The sequence below is a fragment of the Perognathus longimembris genome, chromosome 28 (assembly GCF_023159225.1).
Source record: "Perognathus longimembris pacificus isolate PPM17 chromosome 28, ASM2315922v1, whole genome shotgun sequence".
NCBI classification, from domain to species: domain Eukaryota; kingdom Metazoa; phylum Chordata; class Mammalia; order Rodentia; family Heteromyidae; genus Perognathus; species Perognathus longimembris.
In genome coordinates this window covers 73344298-73362031 of record NC_063188.1, presented here as the reverse complement: position 1 = coordinate 73362031, position 17734 = coordinate 73344298, and positions in this window count along the sequence as shown.

Below are 17734 nucleotides of genomic sequence, written 5' to 3'. Positions count from 1 at the left end.
GAAGTGCCTGAAATGGATTTGTCCTGACTTTTAAGCCCAGCTAATAAATGTTTTTATGGTATTATATGTGTGTACCATACCGATGACACAGACCTAAGAGTTTTGTAAGATATAATTTGCTTATTTTGAATAAAAATGCTTGAAATTGAAACTATCCACCTAACCTTCAACATATCATGATATAAAGAAGCTAAAATACAACCATTTCTCTCTTTTCTGATAAAACTATTTCATGACCCTTGCATTAATTAATGCAGAGACTAGAACACTCAATTTTCTGTTTTTAAAAACAAATAGAGAATTTCACTATGTCTAGAAAGCCTAGTGAGAGTTTGTTGCATGTATAAAGGTAGCCTCTTAGTTCTCGTACTCTGTAAGTAATTGTTAATGTCATTACCATGTAGCTCCTGGACTGCTTCATTTATGTATATATAAATATGCATCAAATAGTCATCTTTACATTCTACTTATAAACGAAAATATTTGATTTAAAAAAAAGGATCCTGTTTCTGAAGTCACTATGGAGTAAGATGACTGCAGTGGTTTTGGAAGAAGTAATATGAGAGAAATCAGCCTTTAGCCCTCAATGAGCCAGAGAGCTGGTGTTTGTGATGGCCTCAGAATAGATGCTGGAATCTTCCATGGTCCAGCAAGAAGGGCAGGACCCAGAAAGAGGAAATTACCTGTCAATCTTGAGTCTGTAGGATCTGTTTAGCCGGAATTTAGAGCAGGAGTCAGGGTGAGGAAGCTACCTGTTGCCCTTTGAATCTTTCTCTCTCCTATGAAGTTAGCAATATTAAAAAAATAGAAACCAGTGGCTCATGCCAGTAATTCTAATTACTCAGAAGGTTGAGATCTGAGGATCACAGTTCGATACCGCCTGGTCAGGAAAGTCCATAAAACCTTTATCTCCACAAAAAATCAGAAGTAGAGCTGTGGCTCAAGTGTTAGAGTACTAGCCTTGATTGAAAATACTAAGGGACAGTGCCATGGTTCTTAAAGGTATTTTTGCATCTATTTGAAATGAGTTCACCCTACATATATAGGTGTTTTGATTGGAAAGTCTGCATATTTACAAGTGCACTATGAAATATTGTCAGTATGCCTGCACAACTTATAAAATGTTCTAACCAGTCTTTCACCACAGGAGTAGCCAAATATTGCTGTCCATGAGGTGCAGTTTCCTAAAATCAATGTCATATTTCAGGGTGAAATATGAGTAATGCAAGGAAATCTACCCGTAGAGGGCGGAGAGATCATGGAGGACATTACCTCCGGAGCAGAGCTGAGGTGGTGAGTATATATATATATATATTTTTTTTTTTTGCCAGTCCTGGGGCTTGAACTCAGGGCCGCCTGAGCACTGTCCCTGGCTTCTTTTTGCTCAAGGCTAGAACTCTGCCAACTTGAGCCACACGCCACTTTTGGCCTTTTCTATGTATGTGGTGCTGAGGACTTGAACCTAGGGCTTCATGTTTATGAGGCAAGCACTCTTGCCACTAGGCCATATTCCCTGCCCCAGTGGTGAGTATCTTAACACTGGAGAACCTGAGTCACAGGACCTGATTTTGAAAAGTAAACTGGAACACAAGCAGATATAAAAGTGCAGAAATACAGTGTTAGTGAGTAACATTTGGATCTAATGTGCCCAGAGGATGATATTCTGGTGATGCCAACAGATCTGTTGATCTGTTTCCCAGAATTATGTTCTGTGTCTTCCCTATTGTTGTTTTATACAAGAGATGGCACAGACATCTTAATGTAGCTGAAAATAGATTTAAAGTCTATGTGGCCTTCTATTTGGAGTGGCCTGTATAGAAGAAGAGTAATATTACTGTGAACACACACACACACACACACACACACACACACACACACTTCTGTTTAAGACTAATTTATGATTAAATCCAGGGCTGGGAATGTGGCTTAGTGGTAAGGCGCTTGCCTAGCATGTATGAAACCCAGAGTTCGATTCCTCATCACCACATAAACAGAGAAAGCCTGGAAGTGGCCCTTTGGATCAAGAGCTAGAGTACTAAGCCAGGGACAGTGCTCAGACCCTGAGTCCAAGCCCCAGGACTGGCCAAGAAAAAAAAGACTCCAAAATGATTAAATCCACCCATGTGTTATTTGTAGATATTACATGTCTGATGAATAAAATGCATATATATGACATACACACATGTGTTATATATTATTGATGTCATTAATAAAACTGCATGTGCTCACACTACTAGGCTCAGCAATTTATTGAGGAGAAACCTAAACCAGTGAATCCACTGGCTGAGCTGTACAAAATTATGGCTAAGATGGAGATGGAAAATGAAGGAGCATGCACAATTCCAGGTGACTGTCCAGGGGAAGAATGCTTGCTGGGGTAAAGAGATGTGCATTCTGCATAGTGAAATATCAGGAAGATGAGCAAATAACATGTTAGAAAGTGTTCTGAAATGTTGTTAAAAATTGAATGGGGAGTGGAGGTAGACACTATTTTATTCCATTTGTTGTCCCATATCAAAAAGTATTTGTAACTTTTCCCCCAAGATGTATATAATGTGTGTTTTGAAAACATAGTTATTGTCAAACTGTTATTAACCAACACCAGGAAACTAGGGAAGTTTGTTTCGTTTGTCATTGTACACAACATAAAGCACAAAACTTAGCTTCATTAGAATGGTGTTTGGGGACCTTCTTAGTACTGAATTAAGTGTATAACCCAAACCTTTAGAGTGCTAAGCCAGTATAGCTTGTAGTTCAGAAAGGCCTGGTTGCATATTTTTGTGAAACACATTAATATCGTGACTTCACAAGAAGCAGTAGACTGGAGGAGACAGATGCATATTTCATTCCAAAATTTGTGTTCTTCATTACCTCTGTACTTCTCCATAGCAGTTAGATGACTTTCCTTAAATTATTTATAAATCAGAGGTGTGTAATTTAAAATACCTCTAAATGTCACACGGTAGACTTGGCTCAGTGGAAGAATATAAAGCTGCCAGAAATTTTTGCTGAAAGTTTGTTTTCCATTGCTTCTTTGGCATCACAATTTTGTATGGCAACATTGAAAAGCTTCATGATTTGGATTTTCAGTACAGGAGATTGAACTCAGCGCTAGTCAGGTACTCTTCAATTTGAGTCATGCTTCCAGCCACTTTTCATTTTGTGATTTTTTTTAATAATACCTTGTCTTTTCGCTCAGGGCAGCCTGGAGTAGGATCCTGTTTATTTTACCTGTATAGCTAGAATGACAGACCCATAGCACTCTGTTTTGATTTTTGTTGGTTGAGACAGGGTCTTACGAACATTTTCCTGGAGTTGGTTGGAACCTGTAATCCTCCCTATATTAGCTCCCTGGGTAGTTAGGATTTCAGGGATAAACCACTCTGCCTTGGTAAAGGCTAGCTGTTTTCATACACTTTTAAAGTGGTTTTCTTTTCAAGAAACTTAATTTTGTATTTCGAAAATCTAAAGTGAAAGAAGCTATGCCCACTATTCAATGTGAAGCATTTGTATGGAAACCCATTAGAGTGCCACAGGCATGCATAAGACAACGACTCCCTAGTGAAAGATTTTCTAGATTGTTATTGGCATGGATATCTTAAATCTCACAATTTGGAGTTTACTTTCATCACTCCTGTGAGTATCACAGAGCTGCAACAAGTTCCAAGATTTTCCTTAGATGTAACAAAAAATAAGACTTAAAGATTCCTAGTATTCTCCCCAGGAAGCAGACTTCACATGTCATTGGTAGTTAATACACACCACACCATACAGTGCATATCAACACATTGTGAGAAAGAAATACATAAAATCTGACTCCAAATATTGCAAGTGTAGGTTTTCTTTTATTGTCTACTTTTCTTTTGTCTTGCTTTTCTTTTTGTCTTGTTTGTTCATTTATTTCTTATTGGGGAGGTATGAGGGGGCACATAAACTGAAGTACAAAGATTGAGCAAATGCATCAATGGTACTCAGACACTATGTTGAAAATGTACTATAAAATTGTGGTTGGAGCCAGGCACCGGTGGCTCAAGCCTAAATCCTAGGCTACTCAGGAGGCTGAGATCTGATCACAGTTCAAAGCTATACCAGACAGGAAAGTTAGTGAGACTCTTATCTCCAATTAAACACCAGAAAACCAGAAGTAGCACTGTGACTCAAAGTGATAGGGTGCTGCCCTTGAGCAAATAGGAGCTCAGAGTCAGTTCCCAGGCCTTGAGTTCAAGTCCCACAACCAACTAAAAACAACAACAACCACAACAAAAACCTTGTACTCTTGGAATGGAAAGGAAAACCTGGGAGAGTTAAGGAAGCGGTCTTATGAAACTGTAACCTCTATATACATCACCTTTATAATAACAATAACAAATATTTGTTTTAAAAAAGAGATAAATATTATTCTTTAGCTTAAAATAAGAAAAAATACTATTCATAAGAAAGCAGTATTATTTTCAAATATTATGATTGCTTTTCTTTTGATATTGATATAATAGGCTTTATACCTCTGTTTTCAGGTGGCAAAAATTAATATTTATATCATTTAGTTTTATCAGCATTTAATAGTATTTGGCTTTTTATCTGCCTCCTTCTCCATATCTGCCTTAGTATTCCTCTTAGGTATATATGTACAATTTTTATTGTTCTTAAAACTGGATATTTTAAATTCATTGTCATATATTATGATCCTTTGACCTACTCCATTGAATTAAACTGACAATGTGAACATAAAATATTTGAGATAAAATCTGTCATGGTATTTTGTTTTACTTGTCTTTGATAATTTCCTGTATAGGAACTTTGTTTTAACAAGTGTCTAGTTGTGAATACTGCATTCCATTTACTGGTCATGAACCTTTACTCTGTTTCTATATGGACCATGTCATTAGTTTTTCAAAAGCTATGTTGATTTTGATGACACAGGAAAGTTTCATTAGTCCTGTTATGAAAGCCATTCAGTAATTTGTTCCTGTTTCATACATTTAGTACATTTTCCATTCTCCATTTGTTCTCCCCTAGCATAATGTATTGTAGATAATTGTAATAAAAATCAAATGCCAGAGAAGAACAAAAAGTTCAGCTAAAGAGTGTGAAGGAAGTCTTCTGAAACAGATTAAATGCTGAGATAACTTTTGAAATGATTTTCCAACAATTCTGTTCATGATGTTTATTACTACACTAGACCAAAGTCTTTTATATCATGGTCTGGGATGAGAAATATTCTTAGTTTTGTTTTGGGGAATCATGCCTTGAGACTTAAAATAACAAGTGTTTTACTTTTCAGCTCTTGACCCGGTTAAGGATCAGAAGGAGGAACTAGCTCCTAAAACGTCTGAGAGTGAGTAATGACAATGTCTTGATGTGTAGGAAGAGATATTTTTACCAAATCTGGAGGCCTTTCATGGGCATGAAAATCACTATGAAAGCAAACATGGAGATTTACCCCTGCGTCCACATTATTCCTTTAATCATGTACAAGAATCATTAGTATTTATTTTTTTATTTTTATTTTTATTTTTTATTTATTTATTTATTTATTTATTTTGGCCAGTCCTGGGCCTTGGACTCAGGGCCTGAGCACTGTCCCTGGCTTCTTCCCGCTCAAGGCTAGCACTCTGCCACTTGAGCCACAGCGCCGCTTCTGGCCGTTTTCTGTATATGTGGTGCTGGGGAATCGAACCTAGGGCTTCGTGTATCCGAGGCAGGCACTCTTGCCACTAGGCTATATCCCCAGCCCTGAAGTATTTATTTTTTTAATGTTTATTTTTTAATTATCTTTAAGTAGATGTAAGAACGAGGTGCCAGATAACAAAGCAGTTTATGAATATAATATATCTTGATCAGTGTAACTCATTCAAAATTATCACATTTCTTTGACCTACTCCATCCCTGACTTAGTCTTGTGGTATATACAATGAATTCTGGGCTGTGTTCTCCCCCTTGACCCCACCCCCTTCATTTAGCCAAATGGTGTTGATTTTACTGGGCTTCGATCAAGATCTTATGCATGATTATACTACTTGATCTTTCCACTGAATCTATTATAGTTAGGTTAATTCATTTGTAACCACTTGCATTACCATCCATTATGCTTACTTGTAGATTTATAGGCACAGTCTAGCTGTCACAAATGAGGGAGGCCATACTACCTTTGTTTTTCTGGGTCTGGCTAACCACACTTACTATAACTTTTTTTCCAGGTCTTTCCATTGTGTATATGTAACACATCTTCATGATCAGTTTGTCCATTGAAGGACATCCATATTTTGGATGTAGTGAATAGTGCTGCAGTGAACATGGTTGTGCTGAAGGCTTTACTACAATATTGTTTGTGTTCTATTGGAGAAATGCCTAGGATTGGGATTGCTCTATCATGGGTTAGTTCTATATTTAATTTTTTGAGTAACATCCATACTGCTTTCCAGAGTGGATGAAGAAGCTTATGTTCTCACCAACAGTGTATTAGAGTTGTTTATGGGTATTGCATTGAATTTTCATTTTCATGATGATGTTAATTCTTCTAATTCAGGAACATGGACTTTTTTCCATTTTCTTAATTCTTCTTCAATTTCCTTCTTCCAATTTTTAAAGTTTTCGGTTAATTATTAGGTATTTTTTGAGGCACTTAAAAATGGAGGTGCCTTCCTGATTTTAGTCTCAATTGTCTTGTTGTTGACGTACAGAAAAGGTACTGATTTTTATGGGCTAATTTTATGCACTGCTACTTTGCTGAACGTTTGCATCAGCTGTAGTATCTTAGAGGATGAGATTTAGAGTCCTTTAAGTACAGAATCATGCCATCTGCAGAAAGAGATAGATTTAATTGTTCCCTCCCTATTTGGAGGAATTCACTAGGAATTCAAATAATATATTGAAGAGAAGTAGAGAGTGGACATCTTTGTCCCGTTCCTTGTTTTCGGATGAATGTATTTAGTTTCTCACTATTAAATATAATGCTGGCTGTAGGTTTGTCATATACAGCCTTTATTATATTGAGGAATGCCCTGTTTATTCCTAGCTTCTCCAAAGGTTTTATCTTAGAGGAGTGTTGGATCAGGTAAAAGGCTTTTTCTGAATCTTCTGTGATGATTATTATGTGGTTCTTGTCCTTGCTCCTATTGATGTGTTGAATTACATTAACTGACTTTGTGCATTGAATCAGCTTTGCAACCCTGGAATGAATCCCATTTGATCATAGTATGATTTCCTTGATTAGTTGTGTGATTCAGCTAGCCAGTAATTTTTTTGATAAGTTTTACATCTATGTTCATCAGGGAGATAGATCTAAAGTTCTCTTTTTCTTAATGTGTCATTATCTGGTTTTGAACTGAGTATAATGCTGGTTTCATAGAATGAATTTCGTAGTGATATTTCCCTTTAATATTTCATTGAAGAGTTTGAGAGTATTGGTGTTAATTCTTATTTAAAGCCATCAGGTCCTGGAATTTTCTTAGAAGGGAGTGCTTTCATCGACAATTGAATGTCATTACTTGTGATGGGTCTATTTAGTTGATTTATGTCGTCTGGATCATTTTGGGTATATTTATTTTCTCTATTAATGTATCCATTTCTGCAAGATTTGCCAATTTATTGACATAGAGGCTTGTAAAGTATTCCCTTATAACACTGTTAGTATTGCTTGAATCTATTGTGATGTTACCTGATTTTTTTCAGTTAAGTTTGCTAGGAGAACCTGTGAATTTTGGTAATGTTTTCAGAGTAACCAGCTTTTGGTTTTATGGATTCTCTGTATGGTCTTTTAGTCTCGAATTCATTCATTCCTGCTCTAATTTTTATTTCTTTTCATTACTGCTTTTGAGATTGGCATGCTTCTGTTTTTCTAGGAGTTTAAGTTCCATCATCAGAGTATTGACTTTTGACATTTTTCTAATTTGTTGATGTAAGCACTTAGGGCTATAAACTTTCCTCCCAGTCCTGCCTTTGCTGTGTCCCAAAGGAAGGGGTTATTTTGTGTGTTCCTTTACTGTGAATCCCAGAGAGCTAAATTTCCTTTCTTATCTCTTTGATGACCTTTGATTAATCAGAAATGTATTGTTCCATTTCCATGAATTTGAGTATTTTCTGTGATGGATTTTGCTGTTGAGCTCTACCTTCATTGCATTGTAGGCTTACAGGGTACAGGGACTAATTTAATTTTTTTTTTGGGGGGAATTTGCAGAAGTTTGCTTTGTGACCAAGGATATGGACCATTTTTGATAATGTACCATGGGCTGCTGATAAAAATGTGTATTGTGATGTTGCTTGGTAGAATGTCTTTTAGGTCTCGAAGGTCAGTGTTGAGGTTTCTTTCCTGGATGATCTACTCTGGTGATAATCATGTGTTCAAGTTGCTCACAATCAGTGTGTTTGGATCTATGTGTGGTTTCAGGTTATTTAGTATTTGTATGATAAATTGGAGATACCCTGAATTAACTGCATAGATGTTTCGGATTGTGATATCCTCCTGGTGGAGGGTTCCCTCTATTTGTGTGAAATGTCCTTCTCTTTCTCTAATTTTAATTTGAAATCTGTTTCATCTGATATTAGTGTCACTACTCTGGACATTTTATGAGGGTCATTTGCTTGAAAGATTTATTGCAATCTTTCACCTTAAGTGTATGTGTTTTTTTGTCAGTGAAATTTGCCTCTTGAAGGCAACAGATAAACAGTTCTTGCTTTTTGATCTAGCCACTCTGTCTTTTCAATAGTGAATTAAATCCATTAACAGTGATATGACTGGGATGCTTTTGCTCACTCCTGTCATGTTTCCCATCTTTTTAAGTGTTATGCCTTCTCTGTTCTTATTATATCTATCTGGACAAATGATAGGGAGCATTTTCCCTGTTCATTTCATGTTGTCCTTGATCTGTATACAGGACATCTTTGAGTATCTTCTGTAGTACTGGTTTGCTGACAAAAATTGTTTGAATTTCTGGTTATCATGGAATGTTTTATTTGATCATTGGTTATGAGGAAGAACTTGGCTGAATACAGTACTCTCAGTTGGTAGTCATTTGTGTTCATTGCTTAGTATATGTTTTATCTGGCCCTCCTTGTGGCAGAGTTTCAGCTAAGAATTCTTTGGTTATTCTGACGTATTTTCCTTAAGAAATAATCACTCTTTTTTTTCTGTCAGCTTTAAGAATACTTTCCTTATCAATCTTGTATGGATTATACTATGGCAGTGAGAGGTTCTTTTCTTGTCTGTTGTCTGTTGGGTGTTCTAAAGGCTTCTTGTATCTGAATGGTCCTTTATTTTAGCAATTTTGACAAATGTTTTCTATCCTCTTAGTAGCCTGCTACTTGATACCTATCAGCAACAAATTCGATCTTTGAACTGAGTACAAAGTTCTTACCAGCTCATTTCTTGTCTCTAGTGTTTGTTCTATATAATTGCCTCTTCTTTCCCTGCTATCTCTGCTCTACAATCTAGCCCCAAGATTCTGCCTTGTATATCATCTATTCTGCCACTGAGACATTCTATTTTATTTTTTATTTCTCTATTTTATGTGGTCAGTTTCAAGGGCTTTTTTTTCTTTTTGTTGAAGTCTTGTTTCAGGACTTGCAAAAACTTATTTTGTTTATTTTTCTTTTTTGTACTGGTCCTGGGCTTTGAACTTGGGGCCTGAGCACTGTCTTTGAGCTTTTTTTGGTCACAGCTAGTGCTCTACCACAGTTCTACCTCTGTTTTTTTTTTATTAGTTATTTGGAGATAAGAGTCTCACAGTTTTTCCTGCATGGACTGGTTTTGAACCCAGATCCTCAAATTTCAGCCTCCTGAGTAGCTAGGATTACAAGCTTGAGCCACCAGTGCCCAGTACAAAGACTTCTTTACATCACTGTTTTGTTTATCTGTGCCTTCCTTCATCTCTTTTAACTGGGTGATTGGCTTTTCATTGAACTCCTTTGCCATCTCTTGGAATTTATTTGGCATTTGTGTTCTCCATGAATTCTTCCATTATTCTTTGGTTGGTCTTATCACATTCACTCTTTGTGTTAATCAGATTTATCAACTATGCTTTAATGTGTTTTATGAAATGTCTTCTATGTTCTGCTGTATATTCTCTGTGGGTGTTATAATTGTTTGAATTAGCATATTTCTGTTACTTCTGTGGTCTTTTCTAACCATTTGATTCCCTTTTGCTTTTATCTTTCGGGACTCAGTGTTGGATCAGTAGTTACAGTTAATGGTTTGATCCTCCATTGAGATTTACTCATCTGGGTTCAGGGTTAATAGAAACCATTGAGAGCATAAATAGAGTTCAATTATACTGGGAAGCTATGCAGTTAACAACTGTCTACCAGTGGCTCAAGCCTGTAATTCTAGCTACTCAGGATGTTTAGATCAGAGGCTCACAATTCAAAGCCAGCCTGGGCAGAAAAATATGTGAGATTATAAACTAATCATAAACCATGAAGGTGTGTGAAAATCCACCTTCACATTCTCCTTAGGGGTTTGCTCCATGTGAACCCTAAGGATCACCTTAGGGTTCTAGTTTAGTCTCTTTGGAAAACCAAATGTTCATGTCATTTGTGTAACTTTAATATTTTCTCGGTGAAACCGTATAAAATAACATCCTCAACCCCTGTGTTTTCTTATAGGTGAGGAGAAATCAAAGAAGTAATTGAATACATGTACAGTGAAGCCTGTCTGCCAGCCATGTCACTGGGAAATTACTTACAATAAAAATTTTACTCTTTTTTGCATCAGAATCTTGCAATACATTATCACTTTTTAAAGGTTTTAATGCTATAGCAAATTATATTTTTGGAATTATTTTATTTTTGTGTAATGACCTAAGTCAAAACTTTGAAGATGCATTTTTGGGGGCTGGGAATATGGCCTAGTGGCAAGAGTACTTGGCTCCTATACATGAAGCACCACATATATAGAAAAAGCCAGAAGTGGTGCTGTGGCTCAAGTTGGTAGAGTGCTAGCCTTGAGCAAAAAGAAGCCAAGGACAGTGCTCAGGCCCTGAGTTCAAGCCCCAGGACTGGCAAAAAAAGAAGATGCATTTACTTGAATGGTTATCATATATACTTAGTAGTTCAAACATATTATCCCTAGGTTCCCCATCCCCTTTTTCGATCATCCCATGGAGTCATTGCATCTTTCTAAAATAGCACTTTCTTCCTGCTGCTATGTATATTACTCTTTATCATTTGCTTTCCTCAGTTTAGCACTCTGGATAATTTTGAATAGCAGAAAGAAAGTAGAATTTCTTACTCTGTCTATGACCATAAATGAACACTGTGTCATTAACAATGAGGTATATTGTTCTTTTTGAAGATACATTTTCCAAGTAAAGAAGATTGATCTCAACTATATGCTGAATTGTATCAGCCCCAAATGTCTGTCAAAAAACTAATAGGATACATACATTTTTTATATTCTTCTGATGCCTAAATGACTAAAAGATATAGATTTATAGAGGGACTTCTTACTCATGTATCAGAGAAAGGAGGATCCTTGTTACAGACTACCCTCGACAGAGTTTGGGAGACCTCCATCATCAAAATCAGTCAAGCATTTTGGGTCTGTCCTGTTTCCCCAGCTGCTGAAGACAGAGAGTTAGGAAAACCACACTTCAAGGCCAACCAGGGCAAAGTCAGCTCAAGACCTTATCAAAAAATACAAGGACTAGAGGCTATCTGAAGTGGTAATTACCTAGCTAGCATAATATGCTGGATTCAATCCCCATTAGGGAAAACTGAAAAATGTGAGGTTTTTGGTTATTTTGGAGGTAGAGTCTGCTGAAATTTTTTCCCTGGGCTAACAAACCTCTATCTTCCAGAGTACAGTCTACTTATTAGCTATAGATATGAACCACTGGCACTGGCCTTAGAGTTGTACATATGTGACAAATAATTCCTTCAGTCATGGTGTGTCTGCTGGAAAGTTTGCTAGACCCTATCTTGAAAAGCAAGAAAAAATGCTGTTGGGAGGTGTGGTTCAAGTTACACAATTTCTGGCTAGCAATTGAGCACTGCTTACTGGACTTTAGTCAAATTCAAGTACCAAAAAGAAAAAAAGGAAACTGCAAAAGGCCCTAAATAATGGGAATATATGCAAAGTAGTAATGTATCAACCTTGAGTTTTCATTGTCCATTGATGTTTTCCAAATGTCTTCATAAGGGGGAACCTGTCAAACAAATCTGTCACAGAAAAAATGTGACATCTGCTTTCAGTCCTTTTGTCTTCATGGACTCAAGAAATGAGTTCACTGACAGAAGTAAAGAAAATCTAAGATTTACTTGAAGAAAACATTTTCACGATAGAATTTTATTGTTAAGGTGTTGTTTATGGGTTACCCGTTCAACAGTTTGATAATAAGTACCTTCTTTTTTGGACCGTGTCACTTTATTTTGAGAAAAACGTTATGTAGTTTCCTCTAGATAAAAGGGGTCTTGAGGGAGGGTTCTCACCTGAAGTAGATTGCACTGTGTTTAACAAGATATGTCTCCAGGAGACAGCCAGGTAATGTTTAAGATTATTGGTTAGCCTGAGGGCCAAATTGTTTCTAGAGGCCCCATGAAGCCTGTATGAACTCTTAGCCCCTTTGTGTATGGATGTCCATTTTGCTGTATACTTCAGGGGTCCTATGGGTGTGATATTTAGGTGCATATATGCTTCAGGCAACAGACTGTTGTGATGTCTTGGGGTTCACATGTGTCACTAAACCCATAATCCACAGTTTTTTTGTTTGTTTAGATCTACAGAAATAGCGGCTATCCATGTGGAAGGTAGAAAAGTAGCTATTATATTTAACCTTTAGGTTTTAGTTATTTTTGAAAGGCTGAATTAGAAGTGATTTTATTTGGAATCTGGGAACTTCTCTATCAAGTTTTAGTGACGTGCCTTTTTGGGGACTAGGCTAAGCTTTGTTTCTGGTAGTATTTTCCTTGTGGTGGTGGTGATGACTGTCCAACTTGATTTAATCCTGTGTTGGCGAGGAATAACATATAGGAGCCATTGTCATTAAGCTACTTTTTGTTTAAAGTCAAGTAACATAGTTTATGAATGATAGTTTTTAAGGTTCTCTTGGAATCTATTAGATTTGTAAGCTAACTCAAAAAAGAAGATTAAATTTAAATTACATAATAACTTTCAACAGTCATTTTTCATTAATGTAAATGATACAAGAATTTGGGGTGGAAAGGTGGGAGAGACTATTGAATCTCTAACACTCCATCCGTGCTTTACCTCCAAATTCATGCCCTTTCACATGCAAAATACATTCTTTCTGTCCCAATATTCACCTAAGTATGTTGTCCAGCCTTAACTCTAAAGTCACAGCTAAATATCACTTAAATCAGTTATGTATAGAATAGAGGTACAGTCCATCCTTAGTAAAGAAAAATTCCTTTTCAGCTCTGAACCTGTGAAGCTAGGTAAGGTGAAGACTTCTAAAGTACAGTGGTGCATCTGGTCGGGGGGAAGTACATTTATCCCAAAAGGTAGAAATAAGGAAATAGTGTGGATGGGTCACAAGGAAGTCTAAAACCTATTAAGACAAATTCTTAGACCTTAAGGCTTAAGAATGAGCCTTGAGATATAAGCATTCTGTACTTAGTCCTGCCAGCTAGGCTTTAGGTTTAGGTCAACTGGCTAGTGGAAACTGAGATGATGGCCTTGGCAGTCTTTGAATCATTTTGAGCATTATTTATCTTTCATTTTCTGGAAGAACAGCACACATTCATAGGTGAACAGCTTCATCTCATCCTGTCTAATCCAAGTTCAATAGCTTTCCTCCACTTCATCCTATTTCCATTTAAACTGACAGTGTTTCTGCTCTCATAATCCATATGTGCTTTAAGTGGTAATCCAGAACATCCTTGATATCCTTATCACAATATTCTTTTTAATGTTTTACAATAGATGATAATATTCTACAACCACATTCTAATTCTAGTTTTAGAGGTTCAAAATCATAGATATTTCCCTATCTCTCCTTTTCTTTGGGAGGGGAGGGATAATGTGCTTCATGACTGAGGATTATATATTGTAATCAGTGAACAAATCTGTCATGATATTTAAAGCAATCAGAACCAAAAGAATAGCATGATGAGTCACTTCGACATAGTCAAAATGGATACAGACCTAATCTAGCTCAATGACAAACAACTAGGAATTGATGGACTAAAAGGAGGGATGAAGGACCAGAAATAAAGGAAAATATATTAATGTGAAATTGGAAGAAAGATTAAGAGCTGCAATAAAAAGTAGAAGGAAGAGAAAATAAGACTATAGCAATGTAGAGAAGGAAAGGAACAGGAGGAAGAAAACTAAGAGCTAAATTCAGAGAAAGAAAAAATAATACAAAAGAAATAAAAAACTATATATGTAAAAAGTAATAATACTAAATTAAAAATACAAAGATTGAGAAATAGAAAACTGAGTAATCAAAATGTAGTCTCAAGTATGCACACAATTAAGGAAGAAGCTTTGTAATCATTGTAGTTTGTCTAGAAATGAATAGAAAAGCCATGACAAAAAGGGGGAAAATAGGAAAAAACAAAAAAAAATAAAAAATAGAAAAACTATTTAGTTTATTTGGTGGATCTTGTGTCTCCCTTATGTCTTCTTTTCTTTTTCTTTCTCTTGTCAGTGCTCCCTATCATGCTATTACATAGCTAAATGGCCTTCACTTCAGAGTGTGAGCAATGCTGTATGGACTTTACCTCTCAAGCAGTGAAATAAATGAACCTATTTTCTTTATAAAGTAATCATCACCTTGGTACTTTGGGAGAGAAACTACAAACAAATGGATATAAATATCTACATTATTCAAAAAAAGATTTCACTTTTTGGGGTGGTGACTCATGTGGTAGAGTTCTTTCTCAGTAAGTGCAAGACTATGACTCAAAATCTCAATATCTCTAATACAAATAAAAAACTAAATTATCAGAGCATCCAGGATTAAAAAATAAGTAGTCCTCAGCCGAGTACTTGTGGCTCACATCTGTAATCCTAGCTTACTCAGGAGGCTGGGAGCTGAAGATCATGGTTCAAACCCAGCCTGGGCAGAAAAGTCCATGAGACTTTTCTTCAATAAAGTACCAAAAAGCTGGAAGTGGAGCTGTGGCTCAGGTGGAAGAGTGCTAGCTTTGAGACAGCACAAAACCTTAGAGACAGCACACAGATTCTGAGTTCAATCTCTAGGACTAGCATAAATAAACAACAATAACAAAAATTTATAAATGATCCAGACAGATAATGCATTTCTGTAATCTCATACATTTGAATGGATAAAAACAGATGATTTGGAATTGAAGGATAATGAAGAAAAAAACATTTTTTCAAAGAATCCTCTAAAAATAGCTGTAAGAGGTGACAAGTAATGGTCATACTGGCTATTTGAAAGGTTGAGGGTAAGAGGCTCAAGGATACAGGTCAGCTGGGGCAGAAAAGTCCATGGGGATACATTTCAGTAGAAGAAGCTGGGCATAACTACAGACACACCTGTCATCCTCACTGTGGTAGGAAATGAAAAATATGAGGATTATGATCCAGGCACATGACAGGACATGAAATGAGATCTTATCTAAAAAATAACCAGTGAAAGAAAGTGCTAGAGCTAGGCATAAGTGGCCCACACATGTAATCCTAACTACTCAGGAGGCTGAGATCTGAGGACCACAGTTCGAAGCCAGCATGGGTAGGAAAGTCTGGGGCTCTTATCTTCAATTAACTACCAACAAAATCCAGCTTTGGCTCAAGTAGTGTAGTGCTAGCTTTGAGCCAAAAAAAATTCCTCAGGGACATCATTTATGCCCTAAGTTCAAGTACCCGGACTGGCACAAAAACTAAAAAAAGCCAGAGATAGAGGCTCAGCAGTATAGTACCTGCCTAGCAAATTTAAGGCTCTGAATTCAAATACCAGTCCTGCCTCCCCCCAAAGTTTTCACACTGGTAGTAAGTACATTTCTGTATTGGCTTATTATTTGTAAGGAATGAACCCAGTGAAGGCTGGTATGAAGTAAAATATAGGAACAATTTGTACTTTCCATTTTCCTATAATCTACAACAACTTTTAAAAGTATAAAAAAAGAGCTTCAAAAAATAGTAGGCAACAATTTCATGAAGTAGGCAGAGGCATTCCCTTCATAATCTGGTCTCTTTCTGAATTCCTGTCTCATTCTCTTCCTTCCCCACATGTACATCCTGTCCCACTCACTGAATACCTCTGGAATGGAAGGAGAACCTGGAAGAACACATCTGTTACAACTCTAGGCATACTCAAGGATAATTGTGGTAAATTTATTGATCTGTCACAAAGATCCTTATTAATCCCTGGCATGCTTGGATCTCAGCAGACTAGGAAATGTACTAACTCTACTAGCTTTAGTATAGTTGTATGAAAAAGGGTTCAAGCAAGAAGATAAAAAATCTTAAGATTCCCTAAGAAGGAACCAGGGGAGGAAGCAGATTTAGAAAGTGAATCCAGGAGAGGACAATATGGATAGCAGGACTCTAGCATGAGTCTTGGTGATTTTCTCAGGTTGTCATGGGGCTATCCTCATGCTTTTTTCAACCCTGGTGTTATGGTTCAGGACATAAGAAGTGTGCGTAAAGGACAGTAAAGCCATAGACGACTTGGGGATGACAGTGACAAGGTATCAGGACACCAATGATGAGCCCTGATATTGGCCTGCTCACAAGTGAAAATTGTCATTTGTTTATTTGCTCCTTGTTGCCTGTCTTCCGTTATACTCCCTTTTCTGTGCTCCATTATAAAAATCTTTTTATAAAAGTTGACTTTTTCCTTAGATATAGGAATGAGTGAGCAAGGATACCACATGCCCCTGCTAATGAGGACAAGGCACATGGCCAAGGGGAGTCCATGGACATGCTGTACAGAGATAAACTACTTACTTGTGTCCCTCAGAGCCCTCAAGAACATGGGGTCATTTGCCCTGCTTGTCCTTGTTTTCATGTTAAGCGTCTACATTCTGGACTATAGAATTTGGGGGAAAAACTTGAGCAAAATGAAGCTCAGAGAGAGCAACCATGCCCTGAATTCAAGCCCAAAATGGCACGCACGTATGCGCGCGCACACACACACACACACACACACACACACACACACACACTTAAATTCCTACATTCCAAACTATAAAATGGACCACATAGTTTTATAGACCACAAAATAATGCAGTATAAGACATGGCAATGACCAAATGGGCAAATGCAAATAATAGATCACTTAGGAAAGTGAAAAGACACAGGAGCCTGGTCAAGGGTCTGACATCCATGAAAATACAGTCACTTCCTACAGAGATTACAATTGGATTCCTAGTGTGGTTAAGAGGTATCCAGAGTTGCCATCTAAAATCTACTTGTTTCTTAATGAATAATTAGTGAATATCATGAAGAGGGTTGGTGTCTGCTTGAAGATAGCTTTTGTAAACAGGTCCCAAGCAGAAGATAGACAGTGGACCCCACTTTTGTCTGTAGCAGTCCATTTGCTGGTTCTTGCTTTTAGCCTTCTTTGCCTCTCCAGCCATGATTTTGGTGTTCTAGTGAATGATTATCATTCTTTTGCACATGGAGATGGCAGTGTTGTTCTGTGTAGTGGCTCTAGCCCCCGCCCCTCACCCCCATTTAGTTTAAATAAATGCCCAGGAGCCCTTTTCCTGAAGTAGCAACTTTTTCTGCTGTCAGCACCTAACATGTCCTGCAGATGGCACAGTCCTCTTTGCTGAAGTCTCTAAGAAAACTTACTGTGTGGGAACT